We start from the raw sequence: 21,820 nt of genomic DNA, 5'->3' as shown, positions 1-21,820 counted from the left end.
TCTTTGGTTACTTGTGGAGATATAGCACAAGTGAAATGGCACCACTGGTGTTCCCATATTTTACTGACTTGCATAAAAGGATATCATTTGTTGCTGCATAACACTGAAATTATTCTAATGAAACCCCAAGTAAATATGTTCCTTTCTGAGTTTCTTTAACATTATAGTTACTTTATACTTCATGCAAATAAGGTTAATGAGGTTCAGTTTAAGATGTTTAGTAAGATGTTTAGTAACATCTTTTTCTAATTTCAAAAGTAATTGCCATCAACTGCTTAGTATAAACTGGTCATTTGGTGTATATTTGATGAAAGCAAAATGTCTATGCTAATGAATATACAGGTGGTATTTTTCATTTGTATTCAGTTAGAGGAGGTACCTGAAATGTTTAATGTTTATTTGTATTGAACAAAAATAATAGCTGGAGATTAAATTAGCCACAGGAAAGGACTTTTATAAAAATAATCCCACAAATTGCACCACACACCTCCTGGCTAATCTTACTTGCTTTTGGTTCACTGCTGTTGGTCAAGTTAAACGCCACTGTTTTGTCATGGAACATTCTTAGTGGAAAGCCAGAGAATGAGTCTAATGTTTGAATTTTTTATTCAACACAAGTGGTACAAGGATTAATCATAGAATCATAGAATGGTTAGATTTGGAAGGGACTTTAAAGATCATCTAGTTCCAAACTCCCTGCCACGGGCAGGGTCACCTCCCACTAGACCAGGTTGCTCAAAGCCCCATCCAATCTGGTCTTGAACACTTCCAGGGATGGGGCATCCACAACTTCTCTGGGAAACCTGTTCCAGGGCCCCACCAACCTCAGAGTAAAGAATTTCTTCCTAATATCTAATCTAAATCTCCTCTCTTTCAGTTTAAAACCATTACCCTTTGTTCTATCACTACGCTCCCTCATAAAGAGTCCCTCCCGAGCTTTCCTGTAGGCCCACTATAGGCATTGGAAGTCTTCTATAAGGTCTCCCCAGAGGGTTCTCCTCTCCAGGCTGAACAACCCCAACTCTCTCAGCCTGTCTTCATAGGGGAGGTGCTCCAGCCCTCTCATCATCTTCATGGCCCTCCTCTGAACCCACTCCAACAGGTCCATGTCCTTCTTGTGCTGAGGACGCCAAAGATGGACTCAGTACTCCATCTATATGTTCAGAGAAAAACTAAAAGTGTGCTGTAAGTAGTGTAACCTGCACACAGAAAACCTGAATGGTTTTGTGGCAGGTAAAGATTCGCAATTAGAATGTGATTCAAGCTCTGTTAGTTTAAAGACTTTTGGACCTAACTATACTGCTTTTTTCTCCAAAGGGAGCTCTTAAATTCTTAACTTCTTTTCAACAGTGGAGACAAGCTTTGATCTTCTATTGAAAATTCTGTAGAATTACATGGACAATATTTTCTGCTAAAGATCTGAAAAGCTCAAGAAGTGCCATAGAAAGGATGTAATTTTTCAGTACATTTTTATCATAATTGTCTACCACATTTTTTCCCTCTTTATTAACTTTTCCTAGGCTTTTATAATGGAGGATAAAGTCCTTTCCCTCATGTGATTCTCTTAAGGAAAAAAAATCCCCAAATATAATTTAAATAATATATAACAATAGTAATAATATTGCTTTTATTGCTCTTCTGGGATGCTCCAAATGCTTCTCATCCCGTCAAATGAAGATCTAAACTTCCTCTATTTCTTTAGTAGAAATCTGTAACTAAATATGTATAAGGGAATATCTTAATACCCTATACTATTATAAATCTAGAATGATACTTGCCTTTCCACAGTTCTATTAATTACTAGTATTACATTTGGAATTATAAGACAAAAACACTTAAATGCATATAAATTAACTTGAGGGGTTAATATTGTTCATGGGTGAAGTCCTCAGGTTTATAAGTGCAAAAGAGAAAATTATTTTAGAAGGATTATGAAGATTAAGTCTTCGATAAAAAAAAAAAATTACAAAAATCACTTTGAAAGCATAAAATGTGATCTTCACTTGGAAATCTTAATTCCTTGGACATTTCACTGGTTTTCCACATTTGAAAAATACCTCTGTAATATCTTCAAAATTCGTGTTCCATTCCTAAACTCATTGCTGAATTTCCATCCTGGTGATATTCGTACTAACATCAGTCTTTTGAGTCACTCAAGAAAGCCTTTGCCTGTTCACAGTTGTCTTCACTAGACTCTACCAGCAGCATAAAGAAGCATGTGCCTTTGTGTGTCCTGAATGATGGAATGAACTTACTTCACAAACAAAAGAAAGGTGTATCACAAATGGATAAAATACCCTGGATTAGAAAGGTCAGTGATCTCCTGTGAATTCCTAATACCTAAAACCTGTTTGCTATCCATTTTCTCGTAACACGTATAGTATAAACACAGTCTTGAAAGAGTAAATCAAACTACCTGTGTCCAAGGAGTGTAGAGGAGGACAGGTTCAGCTGGTTTTGTAATTTTTTTTCAGTTAGATCCTTTTGAGCAGTGACTATTAAGGTTTTCTCTTTGTAAGATATGTCTTTAAGTAAGTAAATGGCTAAGTTAAACAAGTGTTGAGGACTCAGACTTTTCTCAGGTGTCCTCTCAGAGTGATCCTAAGCAGTATTTCCCTTTGCAAACTGAAAGAAAATCCTGAGGGGAAAAAATATCTATAATAATTTCATAATCAGATAGTATGCAAAACAACATAAGCAAGAAAAAAAGATTAAGCCTCTCTTGGAATTCCGTTTATTTTGCAAACCCTGCTGAGTTTCATGCTGGGTAGAAAGAGATGGGTAAAATAACCTAAAAGAGTCAGATGACACAATGTGGCTTAGTATTTAATGAAGATAAAAATAAAACAAATAAATATGAAAATAAAATTGGAAGATCAGTTTTCTGTGAGCAATAAATTGCAATGGTTTTCTGAAGTAGAGACTCAGAACAGAAAGAATAATAAATAACAATAGCATCTAGATTAATAAAAACAGTGATAAGCCGAGATGATTATAGTATTTTGAAATTGGTTTCCGGCACTTTCTTCCCTTTATATGTTAGAATAAGAACCTATAATTTTTTGCCAATAGAGTAGAAAACAACAATTTTCAGGCATTTGACACTAGACTGCTTGATAAAAAGAACAAAACCATTCTAAATGAGGATGAGAAGTTACATGGCTGCATTTTATCATTTTGGGGTCATTCAGTGAACATACGTATGTACCATATATAGTTGGGTGAAAAAAAACTCCTATGCAGACAGAGAATACAGTTAACGTCTTCTTGTTATTACTGCTATTATTATTGTCCAAAGGAACTGACAAAAAGGTAGTAAATTATACAAAATGCTTTGAATAAATCTGCTGAATGTTGACTTATGCTGGATCTTTTTTTTTAATACTAGGCAATCAGATATTCCAGATACCAATGGACCTTGTTAATGAGCATCTTTCTTCTGATCTTTGTGGTAATCAGGGGCTATGGCCCTCACTTCATGAAAACTGCGAGCTTGTAATTAAATTTGTTAAAGTGGAAACTCATGGTGAAATTAAGTAAATGAATGTGAGTTCTATTAAATCATAAAAGACTGCTGAACCTCTTGTGCTAGGCTTTATCTGCACTGCCAACTATGACTGTTTTGAAGTTACCAAATCTGACTTCAACAACATCATGACTCCATATCAGCTGAGGGGATAAGTACGTATCATTCCTACATCTCTTCGCTGTTAAGTCCATTCCCACACAAATAAAACATAGTTTGGACAAGTTGTGATGATCTATCAGCTTTCTGATGAGTAAATGAAGAATTTTGGCTTTCTTGAGGTATGTGCAAGGTATAGTTACAGCTGTAGAAATTCAAACAGGCGAATCACATGGAAAGAACAATCTGCCTGATCTTTCTGGGAGTAATGAACTGTTGCAAACATAATTTAATTTGAACTCGTTTGTTTCCTGTCTGGTGTTTCAGAAAGACACTAATGTGGACAATAATTCATCTTGTAGTTTTTTTATTACCCCTCTTCAGGTTGCTTTGCTCTGTGCTTTGTTACCCTACGATTATTACATATTGGCTACCTTAATCACATAGGTTAGAATTAATCTTCCTTAAATTTAGTTGCCCCAGCTTTTATTGTGATGAAGACCATAGTGAGTTGCTGAGTTGAATAAATACATTACTCTGTATTTGCATCATTCAGGATGAAAGAGACTTCTATAAAAAACTTCGAAGTTAGACCAGTTGAAGGCATAGGGTACTTTAAAAGAAATCAAACAAAATGCTAAGTTTAGAGTTTTTCCAGTGTTTGAAGTGTGAAATTTGATAAAAACAAACAGTTTATTTGCTCAATTGACATACTTTTTATGAACACCTAATGATCCTGACAAATTCACAGAGTGTTTGGTGAGAGGGACAGACTGCTGAGGTGACTCCTACGTTTCACACATAGGGTCCCAGGGTCTCAGATGTCTGCAGGATAGTGCAGAGGGTTCTTAAACACCTTGTACCATAGGAGAAAGACACCTGCAGCTACTGTATAAAAAGTCACTTTATAAGTTTAGAGAAAGTCTGGTTAACTTGTAAATTTTCATAGGGCGTACCCTTTACTTCATCCAGCCTTGGGGATATCACATATGACAGAGTTTCCTTTTGTCAGAGCTATGACGCTCTGGGGTATTTCCCAGGTGCTAGGGTGCAGAAAAATCCCTACATTTTTATGCAGTAATGAAAGGAGTGTCATATGAAGTGGTAGGCATATTCGTAGACTGATTTTTTTTCAGGTTCACCTGGAGAGCCAATAACTTCAAATTAGCAAACATTGTCTAAAATTTTTAGATGACAATGTCTTCTAGTTACTTCTAGGTATTGCTTCAGGACATGTGAATGGAATGGAAGATGTATCCAAGAGCCTTTGATTAGTCAAAAAATTACATGTTACTATCTTGAATTTTCGCTATCACAATGTAGATTTTAATGAAGGCGTGCAATGCACCTAAGAGGTTACTTTACAAACATCAGTATAGCATAAAAATGCAAGAACTTCAGCAAAAGCACTTTAAATAATTTTTCAGAGGTCATCTAACAAACCAGAAAGATCCAGAACCAAGAATCAAATCTGCTTACAAACCTGTGTTTCCTTCTCTAGGGGAAGGATTTTCTTCTGATGTCCTTCCCTAGGAAAGTAATATACTCCTCATTAATTTTAAATAAAAGATAAAAGATCTATGTCCCTTCACACTGTGGTACAAAAGAAAACATTAATAAAATACAATCTAGAAAGTGAACATAACATTGGAAATAATGCTTCAGCCACAGGGCCTTTCTTGAGCTGTAGCAAAATATTGAACAACATTAGATTCGTGTTCCTCCTAATCTTTTAATTTCCTTTTATATTTTTCCTGGACTTTTTTAAATTCCAAATTCGAAGGGGATGGGGACTTGGTCTCTTGAGTCCATCAAAGAGTTACAATTCCTTTAATAATACTATGCCTCTAGCCTTCTACTCAAAAACAGTTTTAGTTTACATTTAAGTGTTCCTACCAATAAATCGCATACATCTGATTTTCTCAGTTTTTATTTATTCACCTCCTAAAAAAAGAGCATAAGCATATGCTGAACTTTGAAATAACTTCAGTGTTTGTTTGCTTGTTTGGTTGTCTTTTTGCTTGCTTTTGTTTCCAGTGAAACTGATACAAAGGTGCTGTGTTGGAATACCGTCGTAGATGAACTGCTACAATCAACACAAGATTGCAGCTTCTATTAAAAAAATGTTAAAATTTAGTTGGTTTAGGCCTAACTCTATTTGGAAAAAAAAGTCAATGAAAATTAAAACAATGGAAAACCAGAAGAGATTGAATAACTAACCTATTCAGCTGTATTTACTTCCCCTATGGTGTTTTTCTTCTATAGATTTTTGAAATATTCCCATACGGATCAATATTTTGTTTCTGAAGGCCAAATCTCTGTTACCTGCAAGACTGTGTTTGAGGCCGAATTTACATTTACCCACAATGGCTGGACAGAAATAAGGCTTAAGAGGCAAATTTAGGGAAAACTTCCAGGCACAGTGTACAGAACACAGAATGATATTTTCATATAAAACCAAACACAACTTATTTTTCAGCCTGGCTAAATGAGTCATACCTCATTACCATTGTTCAGTCATTATGCACCCATTATGTCTTGTAACCTATGTTACATGGCCAGCTTCAGGCAGGAGGATCCTGTGAAATTCCAGTGTTTATGCCTCAAGACACTATAGATCATACATATGTGCAAGATATTACAGGTTATGTTTACAGGCAGCTACAGGCAGCTTGATGCAGACACACAAATTGCAAGTCCCAGTGCAAGTTTTGTCCTCACTTCTTCTCTAACTCTACTCAGGCTTGGAACCTACGTGCTAAAAGGCCTAGTTCCCAAATCTTATATAATTTTTGGAGACATGTGAACAGGATTTTTGTCTTAACTAACAACTGATGACAAATCACCTTTTTCCCTAAAATCTGTGTAGACAAGGTTTGATGCTTTGCCATTTTTTTATGACTTGAAGACTCTAAACAGCACAGCATTTTTATCACAACATAAAGAATGACAAGGCGGCAAAGTAGCATCTCTACAAAGAGATGGAGTCTCTAAAATATCAAACAAAATCATGGGAGTGTTGATGCGTGATCTGATTCACAGATTAGCCTCTATCAAAGAGGCTAGATCATTTTGCCTGGCTCAAACTTTTTTTTTTCCTTGGAGACTGGAAATTGGACTAAGAAAAAAATAGGTATTAATTGTACACCATTTATTTCTCTATTGGGTTGAAAGCCTAAGTTCTCATGTCTACTAGTCATGCTGAAGGTAAAATTTTCCAAAGATTTTTTGCAAACACGGCTCATTTTCATAGAGAAATATGCACATGCTCCTCTTGGTCTCTAACAGTGCACTACTATATAAAAAAGCCAGGAAGCAAGCCCGTACTGTGAAATCATTAGCTCTCTCCTTGCCCCTGTTTTGCACCATTTCAGTTGTCCTCAAAGTAAAATCTAGGCCTGAATCAAAGGACAAGACCACTCCTAGCAGGAAATTTCACACAAAAGATTCAAAAGATATATCCAACATTTTGTCTCCTTGTTTCCCTGAAGGCCTTGTGTGTACATAGTCGATGTTTTTGGTCTTTTTTAATGCTGTTCACATATGAAGTCATTAAAATAGACACTGTCGTTTGGATCACACTTTCTTTACTAGTAAGTGCATCAGGAACTCAGCCATGACTGGCCTTCTAGGTGCTACAATAATAATGAATTTAAAAGTATGTTTATAAAATGGAAATTTATGTCTGCAAATGTATCACACAAAAGCTGCTGCTGCCGAGAACACAATTGCACATGAATTGAGAGCAGAATGTTGTAAGTAATGCCAAATGCAGATTTAAACCCACAGCTCTGCAAATGCAACATATCCTTTTTTCTTGAAAATAAAAAAGTTACTATGTGATCAAGTTTAATATAATGGTGCCCATTGATTGAGTCTGGAAATAAGAAGGTAAACAGGTTTTTTTTTCTTCTTTTTAATGACAAATATCAGATCATCAGAATAAACACAATTTTAATAATAATAGAGAATAGAAAGGTAGAAATAGACTACCTGGGACAGGCATATAAAAAAAAAGAGAAGCTGCTTAAGCTGTGAATTATGGTAATATTTCTCATTCTATCATCTAGTCTTGCAAATAATATGTTTGAGGTAAATATGAACAACCAGAGAATCACAACATGAGGACTGAAAAAAAAGCGAAGTTGGAAATCGGGTTAGGGCAGCTAAAGCCCAGACAGAATTAAATCTCACCAGGGACATCAAGGGCAACAAAAAAAGCTTCTGTAGGTATGTCAGTGACAAAAGGAAGACTAGGGAAGACGTGGGCCCTGTCTGGAAGGAAACAGGAGACCTGGACACCTGGGTTATGGAAAAGGCTGAGATACTCAATGACTTTTTTGCCTCAGTCTTCACCAGCAAGTGCTCTAGCCACACCACCGAAGTTGCAGAGGCAAAGGCAGGGACTGAGAGAATGAAGAACCGCCCATTGTAGGAGAAGACCAGGTTTGAGACCATCAAAGGAACATAAAGGTGCACAAGCCCATGGGACCTGATGAGATACATACACAGGTCCTGAGGGAACAGAATGATGAAGTTGCCAAGCCACTTTCCATCATATTTGAGCAGTTGTTGCAGTCTGGTGGAGTTACCTCTGACTGGAAAAGGGTAAACATAAACCCCCATTATTAAAAAGGGGAAAAAGGAAGACTCGAGGAACTACAGACTGGTCAGTATCACTTCTGTGCTCAGCAAGATCATGGAGTGGATCCTCCTGGAAGTTATGCTAAGGCACAAAGAAAATAAGGAGGTGATGTGTGACAGCCAACAGGCTTCATTAAGTGCAAATCATGCCTGACAAATTTACTGGCCTTCTACGATGGTGTTACAGCATTGGTGGATAAGGGAAGAGTGACTGGGATCATCTACCTGGACTTACCCAAGGCATTTGATACTGTCCCGCAAACAATATCCTTGTCTCTAAATTGGAGAGACATACATTTGACAGGTGGACCATTTGGTGGATAAGGAACGGGCTGAATGGCCGTGCTCAAAGAGTTGTGATCAACGGCTTGATGTCCGAGTACTAATCAGTGTTCAAGTGGAAGTCCTCAGGGGTTGGTACTGGGACTGGTGATGTTTAGCATCTTTGTCAGTGACGTGGACAGTGGGATTGAGTGCACCCTCAGCAGGTTTGCTGACAACACCAAGCTGTGTGGTGCGGTTGACACGCTGGAGGGAAGGGATGCCGTCCAGAGGGACCTTGACAGGCTTGAGAGGTGGCCCTGTGCAAACCTTATGCAGTTCAACCAGGCCAAGTGCAAGGTCCTGCACATGGGTAAGGGGAATCCCAAGCACAAATACAGGTTGAGAGGAGAGTGGTTTGAGAGCAGCCCTGGAGAGAAGAACTTGAGAGTGTTCATGAATGAGAAGCTCAACATGAGCCGTCAATGTAAGCTCACAGCCCAGAAGACCAACCACATCCTGGGCTGCATCAAAACAAGCATGGCCAGCAAGTCAAGGGTGGTGATTCTGCCCCTCTACTCTGCTCTCATGAGACCTCACCTGGAATACTGAGTCCAGCTCTGAGGACCTCCACATAAGAAGGACACGGATCTGTTGGAACAAATCCAGAGGAGGGCCACAAAGATGATCAGAGGGCTGGAGCACCTCTGCTATGAGGACAGGCTGAGGGAGTGGGGGTTGTTCAGCCTGGAGAAGAGAAGGCTGCAGGGAGACCTTATAGCAGACTTCCAGTGCCTATAGTGGGCCTACAGGAAACCTGGGGAGGGACTCTTTATGAAGGAGCGTAGTGATAGGAAGAAATTCTTTACTGTGAGGTTGGTGAGACCCTGGAACAGGTTTCCCAGAGAAGTTGTGAATGCCCCATTCCTGAAAGTGTTCAAGGCCAGGCTGGATGGGGTTTTGAGCAACCTGGTCTAGTGGGAGGTGTCCCTGCCCATGGCAGGGGGTTTGTAACCAGATGATCTTTAAGATTCTTTCCAAATCTAACCATTCTATGATTCTATGAAGGAAGAAAATGTTCTTTCAATTACACTGTATTATAAAAACACGGCAAGTTGTGGAGTCCCCTTTTCTGAAGACTTTCAAGACCTGCCTGGATGCAGTCCTGAGTAATGTGCTCTAGGCAATCCTGCTTTAGCAGGGGAGTTGTACTAGATGATCTCTAGAAGTCCCTTCCAACTCTGAAAATTCCATGATTCTGTGAAAGAGCTAAATATGCTACTGAAAATGTACTAATGAGAGAAAACAAGTAGGCTTTTCACATTTTCTATAATTAGTTCTTGTATAGCTATAGTGATGGTATAGAGAGCAAATTTTGGGTGACAGAGCATCTGTTGATATTAGAAGCCATTTCAGACATTCATAAAGATCTGAGTGATAAGAACACTAAACACTGACAACAAAGTTGGCATTGTTGAGTTCCACATTTATCTGTGATTTCTGTATTAGATTTCATCAGTCTCCCAGTCAGATTTTTTTTTTATTGTTTTTGCCCCCTCTAACCACCAGATACATATATGCCACCAGGCATATGAAATTCAAGCTGTGTATTTTCTAACTTTTAAAAAAATTCCAAAGACCATGCAGTAAACACATAGCTGACAGTTTTGCCAACTATTATTCAAGCAGAATACAACCGTTTTTAATAGCTATGTTACTTTTTAGGTTGATGCATTAAAAAAAGCCTTTTTTGATGTAGAAAATAATGTATATACCTAAAAACTGCTTAAACTGACAAAAAATGGAGGGAAGGAGAGGAAATAATACAACAGTTTATTCCTCAAATAGTTATATTATTAGCATTACATGGTAATTTTAGAGGTGCCAATGAAGATATCTTTAGAGCAATAGCTACTACTGTTTACAAGTGTCAGATGTTATTTATTGAAAGCCAGGAGAGAAAAAAAAAAACACAAAAAACCACCCACAACCCACCCACGCCTCTAAAAAAACCTTTTTTTGCACTCATTATTTGTGATGGTGGATAGGCGAAAAAAGAAGCGCTCCAAAATAGATAATGTTAATAGAAGCCAGTATTTGATATGAAAAGTGAACACTGACAAGCCTTCCATCAAGTTAATTATAAATTGTAAATAAATTACTGGAAATTGCCCAGCTTCTCTCTATATTAGTGATGTCACTACTTGGTTCTCATGTTTAGAATTTGGTGCTAATGATTTATTGCCAACATGAATTTGGAAGCTAGTCTATGAAATCAATGCCTTTATAAATGACTTGAAAAGCATTTCAATGAATGCCAAGTTTTCTTGCCAATTATTTTCTTTCTTTGAAATCCCAGATAATTTTACAGAATTCTGTTTAAGCTTGGAATATGACACTTCTACAATCTAGCACCTACAGAAAAGTCTATTCTAAATGTACAAAATCTTTTGTATTATGCACTATTTTAAGATATTCTTGGATCAAATTAATTGTTGTAAGACTGGTAAAGCTGTTCCACTTGCCTAGATGTGACAGAAAAAAAGAAAAAAAAAAGGATTTTACAGAATACTTTAAATTCAAAAACTAATTAAAAGTAAACTTATTCTCTTCCATGTGAAGCAGTTCAATATTATTTAGCCTGTTTTACAGAGAGGAAAATCAATCAAGACACTCTCAAAGTCACTAATACTCCGCTAGTGGTTTGAAAGTTGACTTGCATGAGATGTTATTGTGACACTGTCATTTAAATACAGTAGAACATAGAGCATAAATAAAAAGTAAAAACCTGGAACAACTAATCCTGTAACTCATTTCCAGGCACATGAAACCAAGAAGGTGATGGGGAGTAATCAGCAAGGATTCACAAAGCGGAAGTCAGGCTTGACCAACCTGCAAGCCTTCTACAAAGAAATGACTGGCTGGGTAGATGAGGAGAGAGCAGTGGATATTGCATACCTTGTCTTCAGGAAGACTTTTGACTCTGTCTCCTGTAAGATCCTCATAGAGAATCTGATGAAGTATGGCTGGATGAGCAGACAGTGACATGGACTGAAAACTGGCTGAGCATCTGAGCCCAGAGTGTGGTGATCAGTGGCACAAAGTCTAGTTGGAGGCCAGTAACTAGTGGTGTATCCCAGGGGCCAATACTGGGTCCAGTCCTCTTCAACATCTTCGTTCATAATCCTTATGATGGGGCAGAGTTTACCCTCAGCAAGTTTGTGTCTGATACAAAGCTGGGAGGAGTGGCTGATATGGTAAAGGGTTGTGCTGCCATCCAGAGGGCCCTCAACATTCTGGAGAAAAGAGCTGACAGGAATCTCATGGAGTTCAACACAGGGAAGTACAAAGTTCTGCACCTGAGCAGGAGCAACCTCCCCAGTACATGCTGGGGAGTGGTGCTGGCAGCACCAGTATATTCTGAAGGTCGACCAGCTGGAATGCAACTTTGCAGAAAAGAACCTGGGGCTTCTGGTGGTCACCCAGTTGAAGATGAGGCAGCAATGTGCCCTGGTGGCAAAAAAAGCCTGGGCTGCGTTAGGCGAAGTACTGCCAGCAGGTGAAGGGAGGTGATTCTTCTCCTCTGCACAGCACCGGTGAGGCCACACCTGCTGTGCTGTGTGCAGTTCTGTTCTCCCCAGTACAAAAGAGACACGGACATACTGGAAAGAGTCCAACATAGCGATGCAAAGACGATGAAGGGACTAGGGCATTTCTTCTATTCTTCTATGAGGAAAGGCTGAGAGAGCTGTGACTAGTTAGTCTTGAAAAGAGAAGGCTCAGAGCGAGGATCTCTACCAATGTGTACAAATACCAAAGGGAGGGTGTAGAGAAGGCAGAGCCAGGCCTTTTTCAGGTGCCCAGTGACAGGACTAGAAGCAATGAGCACATGTGGAAACACAGGAGGTTCCCTTTGAACATCAGGAAACACTTTTTTTCCAGTGAGGTGACTGAACACTGGCACATATTGCCCAGAGAAATTGTGGAAATATTTAAAAGCCATCTGGACATGATCGTGGGCAACCAGCTCCAGTTGTCTCTGCTTGAGCAGGGAGATTGGACCAGATAACCTCCAGAGGTCCCTTCTGACTGTGACCATTCTGTAATTCTGTGACTATTTGACAATCAATTTCAAATGTCTGTTTTGTGAAACAGAATGAGAGTGTTTTCAGCATTTCATGCAGATCTTTAAAGATGGCTTGTGGAGAGCTGGGGGGGGAGGGGGAACCTAGAAGCTTTATCTCCTACCAACACTAGATAAGGCCGTGCAGGTCAATGGCTAAATAATAGGAATCTCATAAGGAATGCTATACATAGTAATAATTCTTCTGAAAAGAATTCATTCAAAGAAATAGTAGAAAAGTAAAAAATTCGAAGTGAAATGTAAAAACAAATGTTGCAAAATCTCAAAGTCAGAGAAACTATTACTGAACTGAAAAAAAAGTTTCAGAGGGAAAAGAATAAAGTATAAATATATGTTAGGACTTAACATGTAACCAGAAAAAAAATATGTTTTTTTCTTTTAAACTAGTATTTTCCTAGAGGATTTTTTAAATTCTAGTGATCTTTTTCCTGTTTTTATTATCAAAACGTTTTAATAAACCCAATGGAAACACAAAAAAATATTCAGTTGTGTAGTTTAAAATTTTGAAATATTTGAGCTTTCAATCATTTGTCCTTAAAAAAAACTTTTATTTTTAAAATCTAAGTATTTAATCTATTTTTAAAAAGAAAATGAAAATACTACTTTGACAGCTGCTTCCTATGGATGGATGTTAATACATAACAGAAAAAAAAGTATTAGCATCTTTTAAAAGCAGTATTGATTGAAATGATAAAACAGCAATCAAGGAGGGAGTTAATATTGAAGCCAACACTTGAAAGCTTAGAATGAGTGGAAGAGAAACACATCAAAACAGCCATTAACATAGGCTAAGACTCTTCTCTGGGCTCATGCTGTAATCCCATCATACCTGACAGACTCAAATGAATGTCATGTCATTGTCCCAAATTTTGATTAGGAAGACATATATAATTTTATACATATATATATATATATATATGGAGCTTATATAATAGGTGTAAAACATCTCACCCCAGAAACCTCTACTAAGAATGACATGAATATAAAGAAGAGTCTTTTCAATGAAACTAAATGAGCGAGTGCCATCAGATGTGATAGCTGGTGATAAAAATCCTGTCACATACTGAACGACCAGAATTTGTCATTCCTACTTGGTGCCAACTATCTGCCCTGGGATATCAGCCAAGCAACCTGATGGACTCAATGGACCCTTCATGTACAATTTTGCAAAACAGGTTAAGGGGAAAAGATGCCAAAACATGGGAGCCTCTATCAGAAATGTCTTTGTGGTATTTTGGAATATTTGGGATTTTTTTTTTATTCCCCTTACACAGAGAGTACAGGCAAAGCTTATCATGCTTTAGGGCAGTTCAGTCTGGAACAATGTTCTTTCTGGCTATCAATTTTAACTTTTCAAGAACTAGGTTTGAGGTTTTTTTAGATCAATCATCAGTACTAACTTACTGTCAGCCAGGAAAACCACCATGTAGGCAGTGAGATTTATTCAGAAAACCATATAGTCTTCAGACAGACTGAAGTCACTAGGCTAAATAATGTCTGATTTTGCTCTCTAGCCTTTCTTAGTAGGCAAAACACTGTATGCAAAAAGAACAAATCTCACCCTTTGTATTTGAGAAATGGTCCAAGTTCCTGCAGTGCTAGAAAACACAAGAAGGTTTTTCATATAGAACACATATGTAGAAACTTATCCCCGCCATGCAGAGTGGGTTTTGCCTCCCTTACCCTCCCCACAAACAAGTATCCCTAATTTATGAAGTCGATCACTTTGTAGGATGCGTCTGGTAACAAGTTGCTGCTGTGTGCCCCCTAGTGCTGTAGGAACGAGCATCTGTGCTCCCTACGGACGGCAAGGCGTTCTGTGTAAGCTCTGACCTCATTACCAACAAGGAGGATGAGATGGGTTCTTCTTGCCACTCCACAGCTCTGCCTCCTTTAAAAGGAAGCTGATTATTTCATTTACAGTTCCCTTTCTCTGTCCTCTGGCTCTCCTGCAGAAAGCACGGCAGCCCCTGAAGAGCAGAACACCCACTGTGGTGGGGAAACAAAGAAAGCTCAGTCTATAACCCCTTTTATTCTTTCCTCTTTATTTATTTATTTATTTATTTATATTATAAAAGTCCATCCTTTATTCTTTTTCTTAGAGATCTTTTTAAGTAATGCTCTCAAATGTTTGATTTCTCAATTTGTGCAGTATTTCAAAGCTCTTCATTTATAGCAATAACATTTCTCCATTGGCTGTAATCACTTATTCTTCATTCTTTTTATTTATAACAATAATAATGACAAAAGAAAACAAGCATCTGCTAGACTGCAGTAAATTATTTGGCTTTCCATGCCCTGTGCAGAGTAAAAATAGCTGAAGTTTATTTCATAAAGTGAATGTTTTCAGGCTATAGCCTGCCCGACATGAGTACTGCTCAAAGGCAGAATTTAACCTTTGTTCTTTCATGACTGGTTTGAAGTGCTCAACTACTCTCCCATAATTTTCAGCAATTTCCGGCCCTGAGTTTCTATAAGACTTATATGACCAATTAATTAGAAAACAGAGCACCACTTGAAGAAACAAGTGATTTATAATGGAAGGTCCACTTCTGCAATTTGCAGTGTTATTGGATGCTGTTAGAATAGTTAACTCACAAAATACTAATGCCTGTTACCCTGAGAAGCTGCTCTTTTGAATTTGACCTCTAATAGTACAATAATCCTGACAGAATAAGTCAAGGTTAGGCTACTATTAGAGTACCTCTCTGCAGAGAGGTGCAGGCAGGCAGATGTAAATATGTCAAGGCAGCCACAGGTAAGCCAGTTATGATTCTGGCACTACATACTGAAGGTGGGTGCAGTCCAAGCTATCATACTTTCTTCCTAATAAGGGTTTATTTCTGTGCTTAAATAGTAATATGGTTTCTATATCTACAGCTGGCTGGTATCTGAACGGGTCAAGGGACAGTATGAATATTCACACGATACTCTGCACCTATCTGTTTATTCGTACATACATACACATGAACAAGGGTGACAGGTGTGGAACATCTCTTGTGCAGACTCCTACCTGTACCACATTTCTGTTGCCACCTTCCTAGTAGTGTCTCCTACAGCAGAGCATACTACATGACTCTTTATGCTGCATTGTGAATCACTTTGCACAGCATTGTTGGTGAACTCATCATAGAATCATAGAATGTGTTGGGTTGTAAGGGACCTTTAAAGGTCATCTAGTCCAACCCCCCTGCAGTAAGCAGGGACATCTTCAACTAGATCATCAAGCCTTTCCGGTCCCTTACACAGAAGCCCTTATTGTCTATGTATGAGTAAAGTAAATAATTTTCAGTTGTTGAAGGGTGTGGATCAATATCCAGACTAACAATTTGTTTTTATAGTTAGATTTACTATGACTATATTTTTAGTAATTGGAGGTAAAGACCAGCTCATGAGACAAATAGATGTTGCACTTACCATGGGGTAGATGGGGAAAAAAAAGAGGATGCGAGTTTGAATAGCCTATAATCAAACTGAATTGATGGGCATTTCTGAGACAAAATAACACAGTTATGTGGAACAACCTTGGATTATATAGGCCTTAAGAGCTTTACAATGGACCAATACCTGTTTCAAGAAGAGTATCACTGTAAAGTATCAAATACTTTAGCCTATCACATACATAATAATAATAAAATTCAAAAATAAAATCACGATCTCATAACCAGAGAGCAGCCATGTTTCACAGACTCAGTGTCCCAGGCTGCTGTTGTATGATGGTTGGTCAGCTTGGGATTCAGAAGTCAACCCTTAGAACGGTATAGGTGGACATTTTCTGAGCATGATTGTTATTATTTCTCTAATTTCCTGAAGTCAAGAACAGGCTTTAAGCCAACCATTTTGCAAAACTGTGACAAGACTTTCAGTAACTTTTAAGTCCTTGTTATTTACCATTTTTCTCCTCTTCTCCCCCAGATGAATCCATATAGGTAAGCCACAAACAAGCCTGATTTGTTTAACAGTGTGTGCTGCATTAGCAGTTACATGGGATTCAACAGAAAAATCACTTGGAAAGAAAAATAACTGAAATATTAAAGTTTGAAAGCCTTGTGTGAGTCTATTTTGAAATGAATCCTTTAAGAAAGAATAAGAATTATTTGCAGAATTGGTTTATGAGAAGCTGTAGAAAAAGAAGAGGATGTGAAATAAAGACATTTCATATGAGAATAGTGTATTTCTAACCAAAGTGCTCAACTGATAACTGACATAAACTTATTAAAACCTAGAATTAAAAATCCCATCCTGCTGCCACTGAAAAGTTAATCACAGCATGAAGCTAATCCTGGATATCAGGATTTTCCCACCAATAAGCTCCGTGGTATATAAAGTAGACCCTACAGTAGCACATTTATGCTTTACATGCTAAGGCTTGAACCCATATGAAGCATCTTAAGTTAAAAAAAAAAAGAAAAAAGGAAAAAGAAAGAAAGAAAATGAAAAAGAACCACAAAAATCAGCATTTAAGTTAATATAGGAGCATGAAAGGATGTATATAATCATCTACTTAGTGGAAGCTGCTTGTGCAGTAATTCTTAGTAAGCACTGGCTCTTCAGGTTTCTTGTAAAGCAATAAAAATTCACTACTTAAATAGATGAAAAACTGTTTTCTGCAATCAGCAGAAAAATAAATACATAAATAAATAAATAAATAAATAAAGCCAGCAGTCCTAGCTATAGTTCATTAGGATTGTTTCAGCAACTTTGCAAAATAAGCCCAGTTAATGAGAGCTTTCAACACTGCAAATAGCATATTGTAACAATGAAAACATATTGGTGCAATGCTTCAAAACCCAAGAGCTTAGTCCTATCGCTTTACTCTGATGTTTTGCAATAAGGTGCAGAAACCTAATAAACAACTGATGAGGTTCTTGATAAAGTTTTTAGGCTAGTCCAGTAATGCAGAATAACACTAGTATTAAAGTGTTGGGCAAACATTTTCAGAATTGTTTCAATAGTATAACAGCCTATAAAACTGCTCAATGTTAAAGCAAAGGACATTGTCTACCTAGACTTTCGAAAAGCATTTGACACTGTCCCCCCATAGAATTCTCATGGAAAAACTGGCGGCTCATGGCCTGGATGAGCATACGATCTGCTGGATCAAGCACTGGCTGGATGGGCGGTCCCAAACAGTGGTGGTCAATGGAGTTAAATCCAGCTGGTGACCGGTCACAAGCGGTGTCCCTCAGGGCTCGGTGTTGGGACCATTTCTGTTCAACATCTTTATTGATGACCTTGATAAGGACATAGAGTGTATCATCAGCAAGTTTACAGAGTACATGAAGCTAAGCGGGAGTGTTGATCTACGTGAGGATGGGGAGGCTCTACAGAGAGATTTGGATAGATTGGACCAATGGGCCAATGCTAACGGTATGAGCTTCAACAAGGCCAAGTGCCAGGTCCTGCACTTGGGCCACAACAACCCCATGCATCGCTACAGGCTTGGGGAAGTGTGGCTGGAGAGCTGCCTGGCAGAAAAGGACCTGGGCATTCTGATTGACAAGTGGCTGACCATGAGCCAGCAGTGTGCCCAGGTGGCCAAGAGGACCAATGGCATCCTGGCTTGTATTAGAAATAGTGTGACCAGCAGAAGGAGGGAGGTGATTGTCCTCCTGTACTCAGCACTGGTGAGGCCACACCTTGAGTATTGTGTCCAGTTCTGGGCACCTCAATATGAGAGAGATATCGAGGTGCTGGAGCGAGTGCAGGGAGGGCAACGAAGCTGGTGAAGGGCCTGGAGAATAAATCTTATGAGGAGCGATTGGAGGAGCTGGAACTGTTTAGTTTGAGGAAGAGGAGGCTGAGGGGAGACCTCATCGCTCTCTACAACTACTTGAAAGGACACTATAGAGAGGTTGGTGCTGGTCTCTTCTCACAGGTAATTAGTGATAGAACAAGAAGGAATGGGTTCAAGCTGCAACAGGGTAGGTTTAGGCTGGACATTAGGAAAAAATTCTTCACAGAAAGAGTGGTTAGACACTGGAATAGGCTGCCCAGGGAGGTGGTGGAGTCACCATCCCTGGATGTGTTTAAGACTCGTTTAGATGTGGTGTTAAGGGATATGGTGTAAGGGAGAACTTTGTAGAGTGGAGAAGATGGTTGGACTCGATGATCCCAAGGGTCTTTTCCAACCTAAATGATTCTATGATTCTATGATTATAGAATCATAGAATCACAGAATCGTAGAATCACAGAATGTGTTGTGTTGGAAGGGACCTTTAAAGGTCATCTAGTCCAACCCCCCTGCAGTAAGCAGGGACATCTTCAACTAGACCAGGTTGCTCAGAGCCTCATCAAGTCTGGCCTTGAATGTCTCCAGGGATGGGGCCTCCACCACTTCTCTGGGCAACCTGTTCCAGTGTTTCACCACCCTCATTGTAAAGAACTTCTTCCTAATGTCTAATCTAAACCTACCCTGCTCTAGTTTAAAACCATTGCCCCTCGTCCTATCGCTACATGCCCTTGCAAACAGCCCCTCCCCGGCTTTCTTGTAGGCCCCCTTCAGGTACTGGAAGGCCGCTATAAGGTCTCCCTGGAGCCTCCTCTTCTCCAGGCTGAACAACCCCAACTCTCTCAGCCTGTCTTCATAGCAGAGGTGCTCCAGCCCTTTGATCATCTTCATGGCCCTCCTCTGGACCCACTCCAACAGGTCCATGTCTTTCTTGTGCTGAGGGCTCCAGAGCTGGACACAGCACTCCAGGCAGGGTCTCATGAGAGCGGAGTAGAGGGGGAGAATCACCTCTGTGTATCTCCTGGCCACGGTTCTTTTGGTGCAGCCCAGGATGCAATTGGCCTTCTGGGCTGCAAGCACACATTGTTGGCTCATGTCCAGCTTTTCATCCACGAGTAACCCCAAGTCCTTTTCCGCAGGACTACTCTCTATTGTGTCATCCCCCAGCCTGTAGTGATAACGAGGATGGTCCCGACCCAAGCGTAGGACTTTGCACTTGGCCTTGTTGAACTTCATAAAGTTTGCTTGGGCCTACTTCTCTAGCTTTTCCGGGTCCCTCTGGATGACATCCCATCCCTCTGGCACATCGACCACACCACTCAGTGTCATTGGCAAACTTGCTGAGGGTGCACTTGATCCCACTGTATAAATCATTGATGAAGATGTTGAACAGCACCGGTCCCAGTATGGATCCCTGAGGGACACCACTTATCACCCTTCTCCATCTGGACATCGAGCCATTGACCACCCTCTGGATGCGACCATCCAGCCAGTTCCTTATACACCGAACAGTCCACCCATCAAATCCGTGTCTCTCCAACTTGGAAGGATGTTATGGGGGACCGTGTCAAAGGCCTTGCAGAAGTCCAGGTAGATGATATCCATAGCTCTCCCCTTGTCCACTGATGCAGTCACTGTGCAGTCACTCCACAAAGAATATAGTCCTAATAAGCCCATGTGCTTCTATAGACACTCTGAATTTCCAGCAGTGCAACTGTTTAGTGATTTTTTCACCACCCATTAGTCTAAGCAAACCTGCATGAAACATTACCACCAGAAAATAGCTCCATACTTTAAAAATAATCACCATAAATATCCCCACAATGACATTATTTTAAGGACTTTTTTAATATGGTTTCTCACTGTATAGATGATTGATTGCTCCAAGCTGAGAATCCTGTCGCAGGAAAAAGAAAAATACCTTCTAAGAAAATCAGTAGGCACTTTTTTATTTTCTACTTGTTTTGCGTAGTATAGGGTTAAGTATGCACTGGGGCTTCAGCATATCAGTTTCAGGTGGTAGGGATTTAGAACATGTGTTGTAGATTGGATAATTAGCTTTTTTTATGAGGAAGCATGCACAATGAAAAAAAAAAAAGGCATCTGAGACCATAAGAAGAAGTTTTTGAAAGCTATAATGTCAGCTTGAGTTGGATCGTTGCCTGGAATGTACTCTAAGATTAACTTAAAACCTGAAGTGTATATAACATTGAAGAAAACAGTTGTTCTATCAGAAAATGATGTTTTCCTATATTTACACTTTGCTTTACACTACACTACACGTTGCCACATATGTACTTTTGAAAGCTCAGAGGATGGATCAGAGGTATAGTGTTTCTTTAAAACAATCACAGAGAAGAGAAATTTGATGTTTGTATCTCAGATTTGTCTCTAAAGCTTACCTTTCAATTGCTTTTCAAGTTCAGTAAAAGATCTTTATGTTTGTTTCTTTGTTTTTACTTTTTGTTATAAAAGATGACTTGTGACTTAATTTCTAATTTTGATTTTGAGTTGCATGACTTTTGTTTTCTTTCTTGTCCTCCCACGTTCTTCTCTAAGGTACAGGCTGTAGGGTTTCCCTTCAGCAGCTACTATGAGAGATGGTAGTAAGGAGGTAGGAATACAAAAAGTCCTCCAGTTATGCCGGGATTCAATCTCACTTTTTTTAGGGTATGCCAACTGAAAAATGGCAGGGAATATTAAATTCCCAGGAAGTCAGGCAATTCTCATATGTTTTATTGCTTGTAACTGTGATCAAACAAAGAAATAAGCAAGATTTTTTTGGTTTAGGGTGATGTTATTTATCTAAGAAAACAGAGTTTGTATGCTTTCTCTACATACATATGCATATTACACTGTCGTCAAAAAGTTGTTTGCACCTCTTAAATCATCAAAAAAACAAACAGAAAGCCTATACTTTGAGCTCATCTGTGTACTAACAGCTTTCTAGATAAGCAGATGGTTATGCCACTTATTGTGTACCTTTCCTTTCTCCCAGATAGAATAATTCTGAATGTAACTATTAAATTTGGCTAAAATTATCCCTAAATTTAAATTGGCTAACAAGTTGCTTTCCCTTTTGAGTTAGCTAAGCAAAAGAGATGACATTCAGTATCATATTAATATGTAAAACTCCATGCTCAAACAGCTGATACATCTTCTAGTTTACTAGTGGTATTTGGACACCTCTTGTTTTGGTTGTTGGAGGTGTTTTTCAGTTGAATCTTAACAAATTCATTCTATCATTCATACAAATAAGTGACCCTTGTCAGAGCAGGACGCCTATGAAGTCATAGAGTGATGTTTCCCTACCATTTCAGTGTATTGCTGCCTGTGCCTCTAGCTTCATCAGGTACCTTTTAAGGGCATCCCTACCCTTCAGTATATTGAGTGTTCCTCCTAGTTTGGTGTTGTC

The sequence above is a fragment of the Larus michahellis genome, chromosome 2 (genome assembly GCF_964199755.1).
Source record: "Larus michahellis chromosome 2, bLarMic1.1, whole genome shotgun sequence".
Lineage (NCBI taxonomy): Eukaryota > Metazoa > Chordata > Aves > Charadriiformes > Laridae > Larus > Larus michahellis.
Note: the sequence above shows the minus strand (reverse complement) of the source record.